Source organism: Stenella coeruleoalba (assembly GCF_951394435.1).
Source record: "Stenella coeruleoalba genome assembly, chromosome: 20".
NCBI classification, from domain to species: Eukaryota; Metazoa; Chordata; class Mammalia; order Artiodactyla; family Delphinidae; genus Stenella; species Stenella coeruleoalba.
This window is the reverse complement of record NC_137166.1, coordinates 17,947,394-17,961,628: the sequence shown is the minus strand read 5'-3', so window position 1 is coordinate 17,961,628 and position 14,235 is coordinate 17,947,394. Positions and strand designations below refer to the sequence as shown.

Sequence of the window (14,235 nt, the reverse complement as noted above, 5' to 3'; positions counted from 1 at the left end):
AGCTTTCAGAATTATATTTCATGTAAAAAGGTACAGCCACTTTGGGAATATATTGTTTGGCAGTTCCTTAAAAAGTTAAACATAGAGTTATCATATGACTCAACAATTGCACTCTTAGTTATAGAGAAGTGAAAACATATTCATACAAAACCTGTACACAAATGTTCATAGCATCCTTATTCATAATAGCCAAAATGTGGAAACAGCTGAGATGTCTGTCAACTGATGAATGAATTAACAAATGTGATATGTTCATATAATGGAATATTTTTCATCTGTAAAAAGGAATAAAGTATGGATACACGTTTCAACATGGATGAACACTTTTTTTTTTCCTATTTAGGTATATCTTAACGTAAACTGCAGTATAGTGTACAAAAGGGAATGCTAAGTACATATTAAATACAGATGAAAAGAATCTGTTGCTAATCACTCTGTGTACCTAGGTGTACAGTGGCCCTGGGGCCACAGTTCATGGTTTCTGTAATGTTCTTAAATTTATATTTCATTAGTGTTCTTGGCAGTGTCTAATTTTTGCCGATCCTAGTTGGTCATTGGTTTTACCAGTAACTTGAAGCACTTGTAGGGGAGCAAGCACTGTCAGTGTTGCCGTCCCCTCGTTGCCACACCCTCCCCTATGTTTGCATCTTTGGCCTCTTCAGCCGGCTGGTTCTTGGCAGGAAGCTTAAGCCCCTTGTTCATTCTGTGAGGGCCCTTTGATTATAACCGGATACTACCATCTATAAGTCCACGTAGACAGGCACCCGAGACTCGTCACCACACACTGAAGGGGTGATTGGAAGAGACCCCACAGTCAGCCCCTCTGAGTTGGGGAAACTCCCCATCCCTTGGGACCCTCCCCATCCCTTGGGACCCTGGTGAGCCACATGGAACTGGTCTGCCAAGGGCCACAGGAGGGGACCACTGTCATTCTGCCCACTAACAGTGAGGAAAGTCAGTGATGCTGCTTCTGTTTAATGCACAGAGGCAAGTGGATAAACAGTTTAAAATTATGATTTTTTAATGTTTAAAGAAGCTAGACACAAAAGACCACCCATTGTATGATTCCATTTAAATGAAATGTTCAGAATAGGCAAATTCATGGACACAGAAAGTAGATTAGTGATTGCTAGTGGCTGAGGCTGGGGAGTTGGGAGTGGCTGATAGTGGGAATGAGGTTTCTTTCTGAGGTAAGGAAGATGTTCTGGAATTAGATAGTGGTGATGGTTGTGCAATTTTGTGAATATACTAAGAACCACTGAACTGTACATTTTAGAGAGTGAATTTTATGGTATGTGAATTATATTTCAATACTTAAAAAATTTCTATTCCACATTTCTTATTTCTTTTCTATGGCAGTAAATTAAACATTTTAGAGTAAATTTTTTTTTTTTTTTTTTGCGGTACACGGGCCTCTCACTTTTGTGGCCTCTCCCGTTGCGGAGCACAGGCTCCGGACACGCAGGCTCAGCGGCCATGGCTCACGGGCCCAGCCGCTCCGCAGCATGTGGGATCTTCCTGGACTGGGGCTCGAACCCGTGTCCCCTGCATCGGCAGGCGGACTCTCAACCACTGCGCCACCAGGGAAGCCCTAGAGTAAATTTTTAAATTTTAGTTTGTTATGAAATGGTTCAAACAAACCAAATAAAAAATGAAGAATAAAACACTCATGTACCCACCACTCAGCTTAAAAAATTACACATTACCAATTCAGTTGAAATCCTCTGTGAACCCATCTCTGATCACATTTCCCTTGCTCCTCACCCAATGGGAACCACAATCCTAAATTTGTATTTATTATTCCTTAATCTGTTTTTAGTATTGTTGTGCATGATTTTAAATTTTATTTAAATGGCATTGTAATATATCTAACTTTAATCCATTCATTTCTACTGCCAGATATTATTCTGTTTTATGACTATATCATCATTTACTTGTTTATTCTTCTCTTGGTAGACATTTGAGTTTTTTTCAGGGAGTTTTGTCTGTTAGGTGCATTGTGGTTTTGGTTAGCAGTTAGTTCTCTTATTACTAGTGACGTTGAACTTTTTTTGTCTTTTGGTTCATTCATATATTCTCTTCTTTAACTTGCCTGTTCATTTGTTTTTTACCCATTTTAATACTTGAGTTATTTGCCTCTTTAAAATATTTTTAAAATAAATCTTTTTTTAATAAAACAGCCTTATTGAAATAGACTTTACAGATCAAAAAATAATGTTTTAAGTATACAATTCAGTGCTTTTTCAGGAAATTTACAGAGTTGTGAAACTATCACCACCTTACAGTTTTAGAACATTTCCATCACCCCAAAAAGATCCATTGTGCCTATTTATAGTCACTCCTTGGTCCCACACCTAATCCCCAGGCAACCACTAACCTGCTCTGTATCTCTATGGATTTGCCTTTTGTGGATATTTTATATGAGGGACTCATGCAATAAGTGTTCTTTTGTGACTGGCTTCTCCCTCTTAGCATCATGTTTCTGAGGTTCATCCAGGTTGTTGCATGTATCAATATTTTGTCCCTTTTTATTGTAAGTAATATTTCATTTTATGAATATATACATATTTTGTTTATTTGTCATCAGTTGATGGACATTTGGATGTAGAGTAAATCTTTTTTAGACAACTTCATGAGATATATTTTATGTGCCGTACGTTTACCCATTTACAGTGTGCGAATCAGTGGCCTTTTAGTATATTCACAGATTTGTGCAGCTGTCATCACAGTCAACTTTAGGACATTTCATTACCCCAAAAGAAACCCACACCACTCCCCACATCCCAGTGTTAGGCAGCCACTAATCTACTTTCTGTCTCTATAGATTAGCCTATTCTGAACATTGCATATAAATGGAGTCATATAATATGTAGTCTTTTGTGATTAGCTTCTTTCACTTAACGTGATGCTTTAAAGGTTCATCTCGATTGTAGCATGAAGCAGTACTTCACTCCTTTTTATTGCTGAATAGTATTCTGTTATAAGTATTTACCATATTTTGTTTATCCATTCACCATTTGATGGACATTTGGGTTCTACATCTTGGCTATTATGAATAATGCTGCTATGGACATTTGTGTACAAGTTATTTGTGTACATATGTTTTCATTTCTCCTGGGTATATACCTGGGAGTGGAATTGCTGGATCATATGGTAACTCTATGTTTAACCATTTGAGGTACTGTCAGATCATTTTCAAAGGGGTTGCACCATTTTACATTGCCCCCAGCAGTGTATGAGGGTGTAAAGTAAATCTTAAATCATGTTCTTTCAGATAAGAAAGAGCTTTTGTTTTGGTTTGGTTTAAGCTTTATGTATGATACTAATAAATTTGTAGATATAAATATATGCTGCTTAAAAATTCAAAACTCATTCTCAGTAACACTCACTTTTTACTAAAAGTTGGGTATTTACTACCCTTTTATTTAATTTTGCTGTTAAAAAAACCAGAGTACACCCTTTACAATGTTGACCTGGCACACAAGTGTAGAATTAAATTGTTCATAGATAAAACAGGACCTGATGACTTAGTGGCTATAATGCTGTTTTTATTTTTTAATGCCTCATTTTAGAGACTTACGAAAAGAAAGTTCTTATATCTTGTTCTACCTGTTGGTAGGCAGGGACTTTTCAGATAATATGAAGACAAGGAATTATACAGAGCAATCTAGAAAGCAAACTTTCTGAATTAGAGAATAAAGCCCAAATAACTTTTAGAAAGGTTATCTTCAGTCATGTTCCATCTAAGAAATATCATGATGAAAAATTGTAAAATAGCCAGGTGTGGAATGTTAGAAAGACTTGAAAGTGCTGGTAGGAGTAGGACTAATTTTGTCTAAACTTTGGTACAAACCCCTCATAGTGTTAGGTAGATGTCAATAAATTGCTTTTAGGAGGAAAGGAAAGCAAAACAACTTCTTTCTGGCTAGTGAATTAGCCTCTAAAAATCAGAGAGATTGAGAAATAGTCCTTGCCATTTCTCCTATTGTTGCTCCCCATAAGGCGGGAAAAACCCTCATTGTTCGGTGAACAGTTTAATGAATTAAAAACCTCCTGGAGAGACAAGCAAAACATTAGTTTGCTGTAGACACTTGGTTTTGCACAAGGGCTGGGACTGTCTTGAAAGCAGGAAGGGGTGTAGAAGTTTATTCTCTCTACAAGGTTTTGGCAGCTCAGCTGCAGAGGGAAAACAGAGGAAATGTGTACGTTGGAGGAAAATGGTAAACATTGTGTAGAATTTAGCAACAAAGAGTATGTTGTCTTTATTAACTTTCTGCTAATACTAAATTATAGAGTACAGCTCAAAGGCAGGAAATAAGGAAAACATCTGGGATGGTTGAATTGATCCAGCAACTCACTCGGTAACAAGAGGGTACAAGAGGGTGTTTTAATTTTAGAGAGGCATTTGGGAACATTTCCAGCTCTGGTGTTCTCTCTCTCTCTCTCGCTCTCTCTCTCTCTCTCTCCTTTTCTTTTTAACAGATTTATTGAGATGGAACTCACATACCTCACAATTCACCGATTTAAGTGCTCATTTCAGTGTTTTTGGTATTTCACAGTGTTGTGCAACCATCACCACAATCTAATTTTAGAATATTTTTATCCCTCCTGAAAGGACTCCATACTTATTAGCTGTAACCTCCCATTCTCTCCACTTTGCCCCCAGCCCTAGGCAACCACTAATATACTTTCTGTCTCTGTAGATTTGCCTATTCTGGACATTTTATATAAATGAAATCATATAATATGTGGTCTTTTGTAGTTGGCTCTTCAGTGTTTTTAAGAGTCATCCGTATTTTATCATGAAGCAGTACTTCATACCTTTTAATGCCAAATGGTGTTCTGTTGTATGGTTATATCACATTTTGTTACCTGTTTATCAGCTGATGGAAATTTGTGTTGTTTCCACATTTTGGAGTGTTATGAACAGTGTTGCTGTGGACATTCATGTACAGGTTTTTGTGTGTATGTATGTTGTCATTTCTCTTGGGTGTATACATAGGAGTGGAATTGCTGGATCATATGGTAACTCTATGTTTAACCTTTTGAGGTACTGCCAGATCATTTTCTAAAGTGGCCACACCATTCTACATTCCCACCAGCAATATATGAGAATTCCAGTTTATCCAGATTATGGTCAACGTTTGTTATCATCCTTTTTTAAAAAATAGCCTTCCTAGTGGGAGTAAAGTAACATCTCCTTGTGGCTTTGATTTACATTTCCCTAATGACTAATGATGTTGAACAGCCTGTCATGTGCTTATTGGCCATTTGGATGTCTTCCTTGGAGAAATTTCTGTTAAAGAACCTTTGCCCATTTTTATTTTTTAAAAATTAATTTTATTTATTTATTTTTGGCTGCATTGGGCCTTCGTTGTTGTGCACGGGCTTTCTCTAGTGTGGTGAGCGGGGGCTACTCTTTGTTGCGGTGCGTGGGCTTCTCATTGTGGTGGCTCCTCTTGTTGGAGAGCACGGGCTCTAGGCGCCAGGCTTCAGTCATTGTGGCACACGGGCTCAGTAGTTGTGGCTCACAGGCTCTAGAGCACAGGCTCAGTAGTTGTGGTGCACGGGCTTAGTTGCTCTGCAGCATGTGGGATCCTCCCAGGCCAGGGCTCAAACCCGTGTCCCCTGCATTGGCAGGCGGATTCTTAACCACTGCACCACCAAGGAAGCCCCTTTTGCCTATTTTTAAATTGGGTTGTCTTTTTATCATTGGTGGGTTGTGGGGGGATTGGACTCACTCTGACCAACAGCTTTCTCTAAAGAAATCCTCCTCATCAGTCTCTTCTCAGCCTCCACACCTTTGATCTTCTCTACCCTCTTTCTGAATGAGGAGTTTTTATAGTCTTGATCTCATCATAGTCTGGTGTCTTACTTTGGAGTTTTAAGTCTATTTTATCTTGGTGCTTCACTTGACATTTCCAATTTAACACCCCATGTCACCTGTGTTATGACAGCTGTCCATCTGGCTGCCTTCTCAGTCTAACTGCAGAGCCCCTTAGTCCTCAGAGCCAGTTTCTTCTTTGCTTTATACACAGTCCTGGTCAGACTGGTTATCTGATTTTTAAGACCATAGCAGAATTAGAAGTAACAAATTAGAAGTTAGTTAGACTAACTAAGGCACAATGACAAGAGGAGAGAGGACCAAGCAAAGAGACAGAAAAAATACCCCCAAAGGGCATAATCAGTTGAAAAGCAAAGTATGTTGGGACCACTGTGTTCAGTATACTTTGTTTAAGAAGGAAGGGATTGCATATAATTCATTTTAGAAATATTTCCTTCCAAAATTGTTAAAATATAAGTACATTTTGGTATTTAAAGGAATAAACTCTCAGCTCTCTGAATGAAAATTTTATGGCAGGAACAATGACAAGGGAAGGGCTTTTTACACTTGCATCCTTCACATACAGCAGGGAATAGAGCAGTGTGGCTCTGGTGGGCCAGGTGGAAAGTTCTCAGCAGTACAGGTATATATACAAATGCTAGTCGAATTGAAATGAAAACTTGGCATAGCCACTTGTACTTCATCTGCATAAATAATTCTTGTCATTTCTATGTGTGTACCTTATTTCTGGTAAAATTATGTAAGCCAAAAAGGGCATATGCTGCTCACATAGCTTTTAGTCCAGTGGCTTCCCATTCTGTCTCCTCTGCCTCTGAGTGTCTGGGACCTAATCTCTAGAATGTTTATATTCTTTTGTCCTCCCTGGTATGAGAGGGAGTCATGTTTTTTTCTTTGCCTACAGAGGTGAAGAGAGGCCCATATTGCATAGAGACTGGTTCTGGGTAGGGCAGGGTAAAAGAATTCCAGTTCTTTCTGATTTGGATATTTTCTTGCTCTTAAGAGGAATGGCCAGAATTCGACAGTGGGGGTGGAGAGATGTTGCCTTTTAGTATTCCTCACAGTACTTGCCCAAGACTCCCTAAAGGCAGAAGAAATTTTAGGATAGGAAAGGCTAGAAGGTACCTAATGAGTTTATTTTCTACATTCTCATTTCCATTTTCGCTCTCTGTTTCCAGGTTTAGGAAATCTTGACCTTGATTATTCACGTCTTTTCCCCCCATCTAATCTTTTTTTTTTTTTTCCCCCATCTAATCTTAATGAATTTCTAAATAAAGTTTCTCTGTCAGATTGACCAGTTGACTCCTCCTTCCGAATTTTTAATTATTTGTGTAGAGTAAATTAGAATAATACAATCTTAGAGCTGGAAGGAACTTTAGAAATAATTTAGTATAATCCTTCATTTTTTTAAATAGACTTTATTTTTTAGAGCAGTTTTAGGTTCACAGAAAAATTGAGTGGGAAGTACAGAGAGTTCCTGTGTATTCTCTGCCCCCACATGTGCACAGCCTCTCCCACTATCAGCATCCCACACTGGACGGTGTATTTGTCATGGTTTGTGAACCTATGTTGACATGTCAATATCGCTGTAAGTCCATAGTTTACATTAAGGTTCACCTTTGATGTGGTACATTCTTTGGGTTTTGACAAATTAATCCCTCATTTTACAGTAAAGGAAACAAAATCCAAAAGATTGTGAAGTGACTTGTCCCAAATCACACTAGTGAGTGACAGTGCTGGTCCCGGGTCCAACATTCCCTTCTCTCTCTCTTTCTCTCACTCTGTTTGGAAAAGATAATATTTGCACATGGTACAAATTTAATAAGTGCCAAAGGCTCTACAGTGAAAAGTTAGTCTCCCTCTCACCTGTGGACCCTCCCTAAAGGCAATCATTCTTTCTGGATGTTTCCATCTCCTGTTGAACTGTGACTTTGAATAACATGCAAAGGAATAAAAAAAGTATCCTTCAAGGATGTGTGAGATTTAAGCATTAGATTTTCTAAATGCTGCAGTTCAGATTCTGTGGTACAGTGTAGTGAAAAGCACTTGGCCTTTTGAGTCAGATGGACCTAGATTGGAATTTGGCTCCAGGGTTGACTATCCATGGGACTTTAGGTGACTTAAATGTGTCACTTGAGTTGTCGGGTGGTTGAATAAGGTAACTTTTGTTAGACTCATTGCATTCTTTCTTTCTTTATTTTCTTAATAAATTTATTTATTTATTTTTGGCTTTGTTGGGTCTTCGTTGCTGCACATGGGCTTTCTCTAGTTGCGGTGAGCGGGGGCTAGTCTTCGTTGCGGTGCGCGGGCTCCTCGTTGTGGCTTCTCTTGTTGCAGAGCACAGGCTCTAGGCGTGCTGGCTTCAGTAGTTGTGGCACGTGGGCTCAGTAGTTGTGGCTTGCGGGCTCTAGAGCTCAGGCTCAGTAGTTGTGGCACACAGGCTTAGTTGCTTCACGGCATGTGGGATCTTCCCGGGCCAAGGCTCCAACCTGTGTCCCCTGCATTGGCAGGCAGATTCTTAACCACTGCACCACCAGGGAAGCCCGGGTCATTGCGTTCTTTAAAAGGTGCTCAAACAACTGTCAGTTCCTTTTTGGTTCAGGGAAACTTTTTTTTTAAGACCGTTTTATGCATTATGCTCTGAAAGCATGCACAGTACAAAATACTGTATTAAGTAAAACTTGCCTGGTTCGCTTCTCCTAAGTCTTAATTAAACTCAGTAAGTACATTAGAAGTTCTAGAACACTACTGTCAAAAGGATCACTGGGATATTTTAGAAGGCAGCATTTGACTAGTTTAATCTTTAACTGGGGTAGAATCAAGTTCCAGCCTGTATTGAATTTCAATGTTAGGATTTAGTCAGCTTGATTCTGAATAGGCTCATCATGTTTGTATTTCCATACATGTACATCCCTGCAGAAGATAAGGCCATAAATTAAGAAAACTGTTCCATTCACAGTAGCATCAACAAGAATATTTAGGAATAAACTTAACATTTGCATATGGCTATATATTTTACAAAATATTTTAACGTGAATTATCTTTTTTTTGTGTGTGTGTGTGGTACGCGGGCCTCTCACTGCTGTGGCCTCTCCCGTTGCGGAGCACAGGCTCCGGATGCGCAGGCTTAGCGGCCATGGCTCACGGGCCTAGCCGCTCCGCGGCGTGTGGGATCTTTCCGCACCAGGGCACGAACCTGTGTCCCCTGCATTGGCAGGCGGACTCTCAACTACTGCGCCACCAGGGAAGCCCTTAACGTGAATTATCTTAATTGGTCCTTATGCTAAAAGCTTAACGCCTACATTATATTATCCATGACGAAACTGGGACCTAGAGCGGTTTAAATGTCTTATCCCTGTTCACTCATTTAATGTGTGGATTTGGGCAACCACATAGGTGGCAGAAACAAAGTTTACACCCACGTTTCCTGATTCCTGACTTCCCAGTGCTCTTTCGGTGACTTTGCAGCGGTCTCTAAGGGATGTGTTTGACAATATAATGGGAGTCTATGAAATGAGCACATGAGAGCTGCTTTTGGTTTTGTTTGCTTTGAACCAGAAACACGTATTTATTCTTAATACTTTATAAAAATATATATATATATATATGTATATTTGTTTATTTATTTTGGCTGTACCAGGTCTTAGTTGGGGCACGGGATCTTTGTTGTGGCATGCGGGATCTTTAGTTGCAGCATGTGAACCCTTAGTTGCAGCATTCATGCGGGATCTAGTTCCCTGACCAGGGCTTGAACCTGGGCCCCCTGCATTGGGGGCACAGAGTCTTACCCACTGCGCCACCAGGAAGTCCTATTCTTAATACTTTTGACCATTTTGATTCCTCTGGGTTTTTCCTTTCTTCTTAAATTCAAATTTCCAGTCAATCTTTCCAGAGAAACTCAGTCCTCCAGACACTGAAGACAGATGCTGAACAAGCCAATATAATAAAATCAAATCTTCTATTGTTCAGTCTGCTCTCCCTTCCATGGCTGAAGTTCTGTGATTCTGTTCAGTTAATTTGCATTGATTGATAACTTCTAGCTGCAGCTTTTTTTTTTAAAGAAAAAATGAAAATAGGGCATTGTAACTTCCCCACAAAAGTAGAACTTTTGAGAAAGTAAACAGCAGTCAGTCTGCTTTGTTCATTCATTTTTTTTTTTCTTTTTGCGTTACGCGGGCCTCTCACTGTTGTGGAAAGAGACTGCACATAAGCAGAGTCCAAAGAAATTCCACAACACTTGGGTGTTAGGGCCCAGAGGCGGGGCAGGCAGGCCCTCCCCTCAGTGGGGCAGGAACAACTTACCTATTGTGCCTTCACTGCTTCTTCAGTCGGTACTGTCACCAGCCTAGTGTGCAGGAAACTGAGAGGAACTAGCCCCAACAGTTTTTTCCGTATGTGGTATGACTTCATTGGAAGATTCTTTTTTTCTGGGGTATTTGGTCATTGTCAGTGCTGGCACCAAGAGATCACAGTGCAGCATTGACTGAATCAGTCCAGCCTCCCATGTCCCTTTATGGGTCACTAAACTCCAGATACAAGTCAATGATGTGGGGCAATCCACATTAAGGGAAAAGTGACCAGATTCCACTTTGGGAGTATAAGCAGCGGGTAATGTTAGATGTCAGGTGCAGACCAAACTGTTAACCTGCATCTGAGTTTAATGTGAGGCAAGAGATTAGAAGGAGGGGACTGTCGTTGGAAAGAACTGGCTAAACTGTGACCCTGGAGAGCTACCGGAAGACTTGGTAGAAAGGAGCTATATAAGACTCTCAGTAGGAGGAAGAGGAGGCTGCACAGGAGTGCTGTCCATGGTGCCACTGGGAACTTCAGCCCTACTTGGCAGAGGTCACAGGAATAGGGTCATTAATAGTCTGACAAGCTGGGATCCACTGAATCTGAGGGGCTACAGCAGGGATAAAGTTAGGGATTGAAGAAATAAAAATATTATTATGTACAGCAGGAGGTTAGTATTGGGAGGCCATGGGGTACATGCTTTGCTCTTTTTTACATTGTGGTAAAATAGACATAACATAAAATTAACATTTTAACCATGTTAAAGTGTATAATTCAGTGGCATTTACAGTGTTGTACAGCCATCATCACTGTTGTTCCAGAACTTTTTTCATCACTCCAAATGGAAACCCCATACCCATTAGGCATTCAGTCCTCATTTCTTCCTCCCTTCAGCCCTGACAACTGCTACTCCGCTTGCTTTCTCTATGGATTGTGCATGGATTTTATGTCAGACAGATCTGGGTTCATCCTGGCCCTGTCATTTACTGACAGTTTACCTTTGCTCAACTAACATAGCTTTTCTGATCCTCAGTTTTCCAAAGTTTTAGAATAAGAATAAAATGCTTAACTTGCAAGACTCTTGCGAGAATTGATTGTATATTAAATGTTTAGCTGAATACCTGGTTCATTCTTAAGTGGACATGCAATAAGTGGTAGTTATTGTTTGCTTTATAAAAGCAGTAACAGTGGGATTCCTTTATTATTACTTTTTAATTTATTTTTGGCTGCGTTGGGTCTTTGTTGCTGCGCGTGGGCTTTCTCTAGTTGTGGTGAGCGGGGGCTACTCTTCATGGCGGTGCGTGGTCTTCTCATTGTGGTGGCTTCTCTTGCTGTGGAGTGTGGGCTCCAGGCGTGCAGGCTTCAGTAGTTGTGGCATGCGGCCTCAGCAGTTGTGGCTCGCGGGCTCCAGAGCGCAGGCTCAGTAGTTGTGGTGCACGGGCTTAGTTGCTCTGCGGCATGTGTGAATTTCCCAGACCAGGGCTTGAACCCGTGTCCCCTGCATTGGCAGGTGGATTCTTAACCACTGTGCCACAGGGAGGTCCCCCAGTGGTGTTCCTTTAAATTGTGTACAACTGCGTTTAAACGGCTTATTCACCAAAAACTCAGGTAACACAACTTAATCATCTACTCTTACAGGTGCTGAAGTAGGGAACTTGACTTTTCCCTGCCAGGCTAGTTAAAGAGGTCAGAGACTTATATATTCAAGAACTGATTATGTGTTACAAGCTCTAAAATGCTTTTGGAATTTATAGGAGAAAAGTCATTAATGGTGGTTAGATGCTTAATGAATATTTGAATTAGAGAATGAATGAACAGTTCGACAGTGAAATGATACAGCAGGCCTATGGAAGAGGTAGAACTTGAGCTGGGTCCGTTTAATAAGTACTACTGCCTGTCTTTCATCTATAAAGTGCAAACTTGTCGTTAGGATGCAGAGCAATCCATAAGGTGGATAATAGAACTGGATTTTGATGATTGTTTATAGATGGCCAGTCCAAAATTTTTGGAAATAGATACGCTTCCGTTAAGGATGTTTAAAGAGAAGTAGATTAGGGCTCACTCCAAGGAGGAATTTTAACTATTAATGTTGGAAGGGAGGTGACAATCCTGTATGTGTCAAGCAGAGGCCATTCAAGTTCTTTGAGCTCTCATAGAGAAAACTCATTGATCAGTTTGAGCCAAAGGAGACTTTAAATCTTTCCACTTTGAAAAAAAAAATTTCTCTATTCTTAATCTGTGAACTTAATGGATTATTGGTGAATTGATAAGAGTTATTCTTAATTTCTCCCTCTTTCCACACGCTCTTCCCCTCATCACTCTCTATCCCTTTAAACTTGTTTTTCTTCTAGCACTTGTCACTGTCTGATATTATATATTTGTTTATTTTCTGTCCCCTCACTAGAATGTATGCTCCTTTGAAGCAGATAATTCGTTTCCCACTGTATCCGCAGAACCACAGAGGTGTCTGGCACACAGTTGGCACTCAGTAAACATACGCTGAACCTTTACATAAAAATGAATCACATATGTATATGTATAAATAGCTGTGCAGTTTTTTTGTATTCCTTGTAAGAAAATACAGAAAAGTACAAGAAGAGAATTTAAAAATTGGAGTTTATCAACAACAGCATATACCTCTGAGAAAGGTGCTTGATTTGAATTCATGTTAAAGTTTGAAGTGCTTTAGCCCAGTAAATCATAAAGATTTAGCTTCATTGGTTTGTTTGTTTGTTTGTTTGTTTTTTTGTACTAAAGATGCTGGTAAGGAAGGATGGCTCCTTAGGGATTACCTCTGGAACACACAATCCAGAGGCAAACAGTAGGCCCTTACGTTATCTGGGGGAATCTCTTTTTTACCTCCTGTAATTGGTGATATCATAATTAGCCCCACATATGATTTCTGAACACTGCCATACAGTGCTGCACCTCATTTAGCTGGGCTTATGGAGGTTAGATCATGCACAGGAAGCTGGCTCCTTCGTTATCAGGCTCCACAGAGGAGTTGGGAGGCTTAAGGAGTGTGAAAAATTAGTTTCGATTTAAAGGGACAGGGTTCTCTAGAAAAGCACAGAGATTTTTCCAGCTTGTGCCTCCATGACCTTTAGTTTCCCATAAACATCATTGATTTCTACCTCAATCGTCTTTCTGTAAATTAGAGCCTCTTGATGTTTCCCTTTCCTTGTCCTTTAAAATAGGTCTGCTAATACAGTCTTCGTGAGATAGTTATAATTTCAATGTGCAAACTCTTTAAAAAATCTAACATAGTACCCGGGAGATAAAAATCCCAGCATAGTTTCTGGAACACATATTAAGTGTGTAATCATTGTCAGATCCTCTTTCTTCTTTTATTATTATTATTGTCTATACCATCAAGTTTTAGTTAATTTATTAGAACAGAATTGCATTTTAAAATCCTATTGTGGGGACTTCCCTGGTGGTCCAGTGGTTAAGAATCCACCTGCCAATGCAGGGGACACGGGTTCAATCCCTGGTCCAGGAAGATCACACATGCCGTGGAGCAACTAAGCCCATGTGCCACAACTACTTAGCCTGTGTTCTAGAGCCCACGAGGCACAACTACTGAGCCCGCATGCTGCAACTACTGAAGCCTGCATGCTCATGCTCTGCAACAAGAGAAGCCACCGCAATGAGAAGACCACGTACCACAATGAAGAGTAGCCCCCGCTCGCTGCAACTAGAGAAAGCCCACGTGCAGCAACGAAGACCCAACGCAGCCATAAATAAATAAATAAATAACAGTAAGCTTGTAGAATTTTAAAAAATAAAGTGAAGTAAAATCCTATTGTGTTTGATTGGAGTTTTGAATAGCATTTTGGCACTTCATAAGATACTTTAAATTATCCACCTTGAATAATAATAATATTAACATTAATCTTATTATTATTGGTTTGTTTTATTTTTCCTGTTAGATCACAAGCAATGAGAGAGAACAATTCTTGTTCACTTTTATATTCACTACAGTGCTTAGAACAGTACTTTGATTCCAGTAGATTCAGAAGAGTTTGTTGAATCCTTTTTAAAAGGTACAAATAAAACAGTTAACATAGTTATTGTTAATAAACATCAGAATCCTCACA

General features: G+C 39.8%; 1 protein-coding gene across 1 annotated transcript in view; it reads left to right on the top strand.

Moving 5' to 3' along the window:
* Nucleotides 1–14,235, top strand: part of TANGO6 (transport and golgi organization 6 homolog) — a 176,824-nt gene that overhangs the window by 29,849 nt on the left and 132,740 nt on the right. The window lies entirely within an intron of this gene.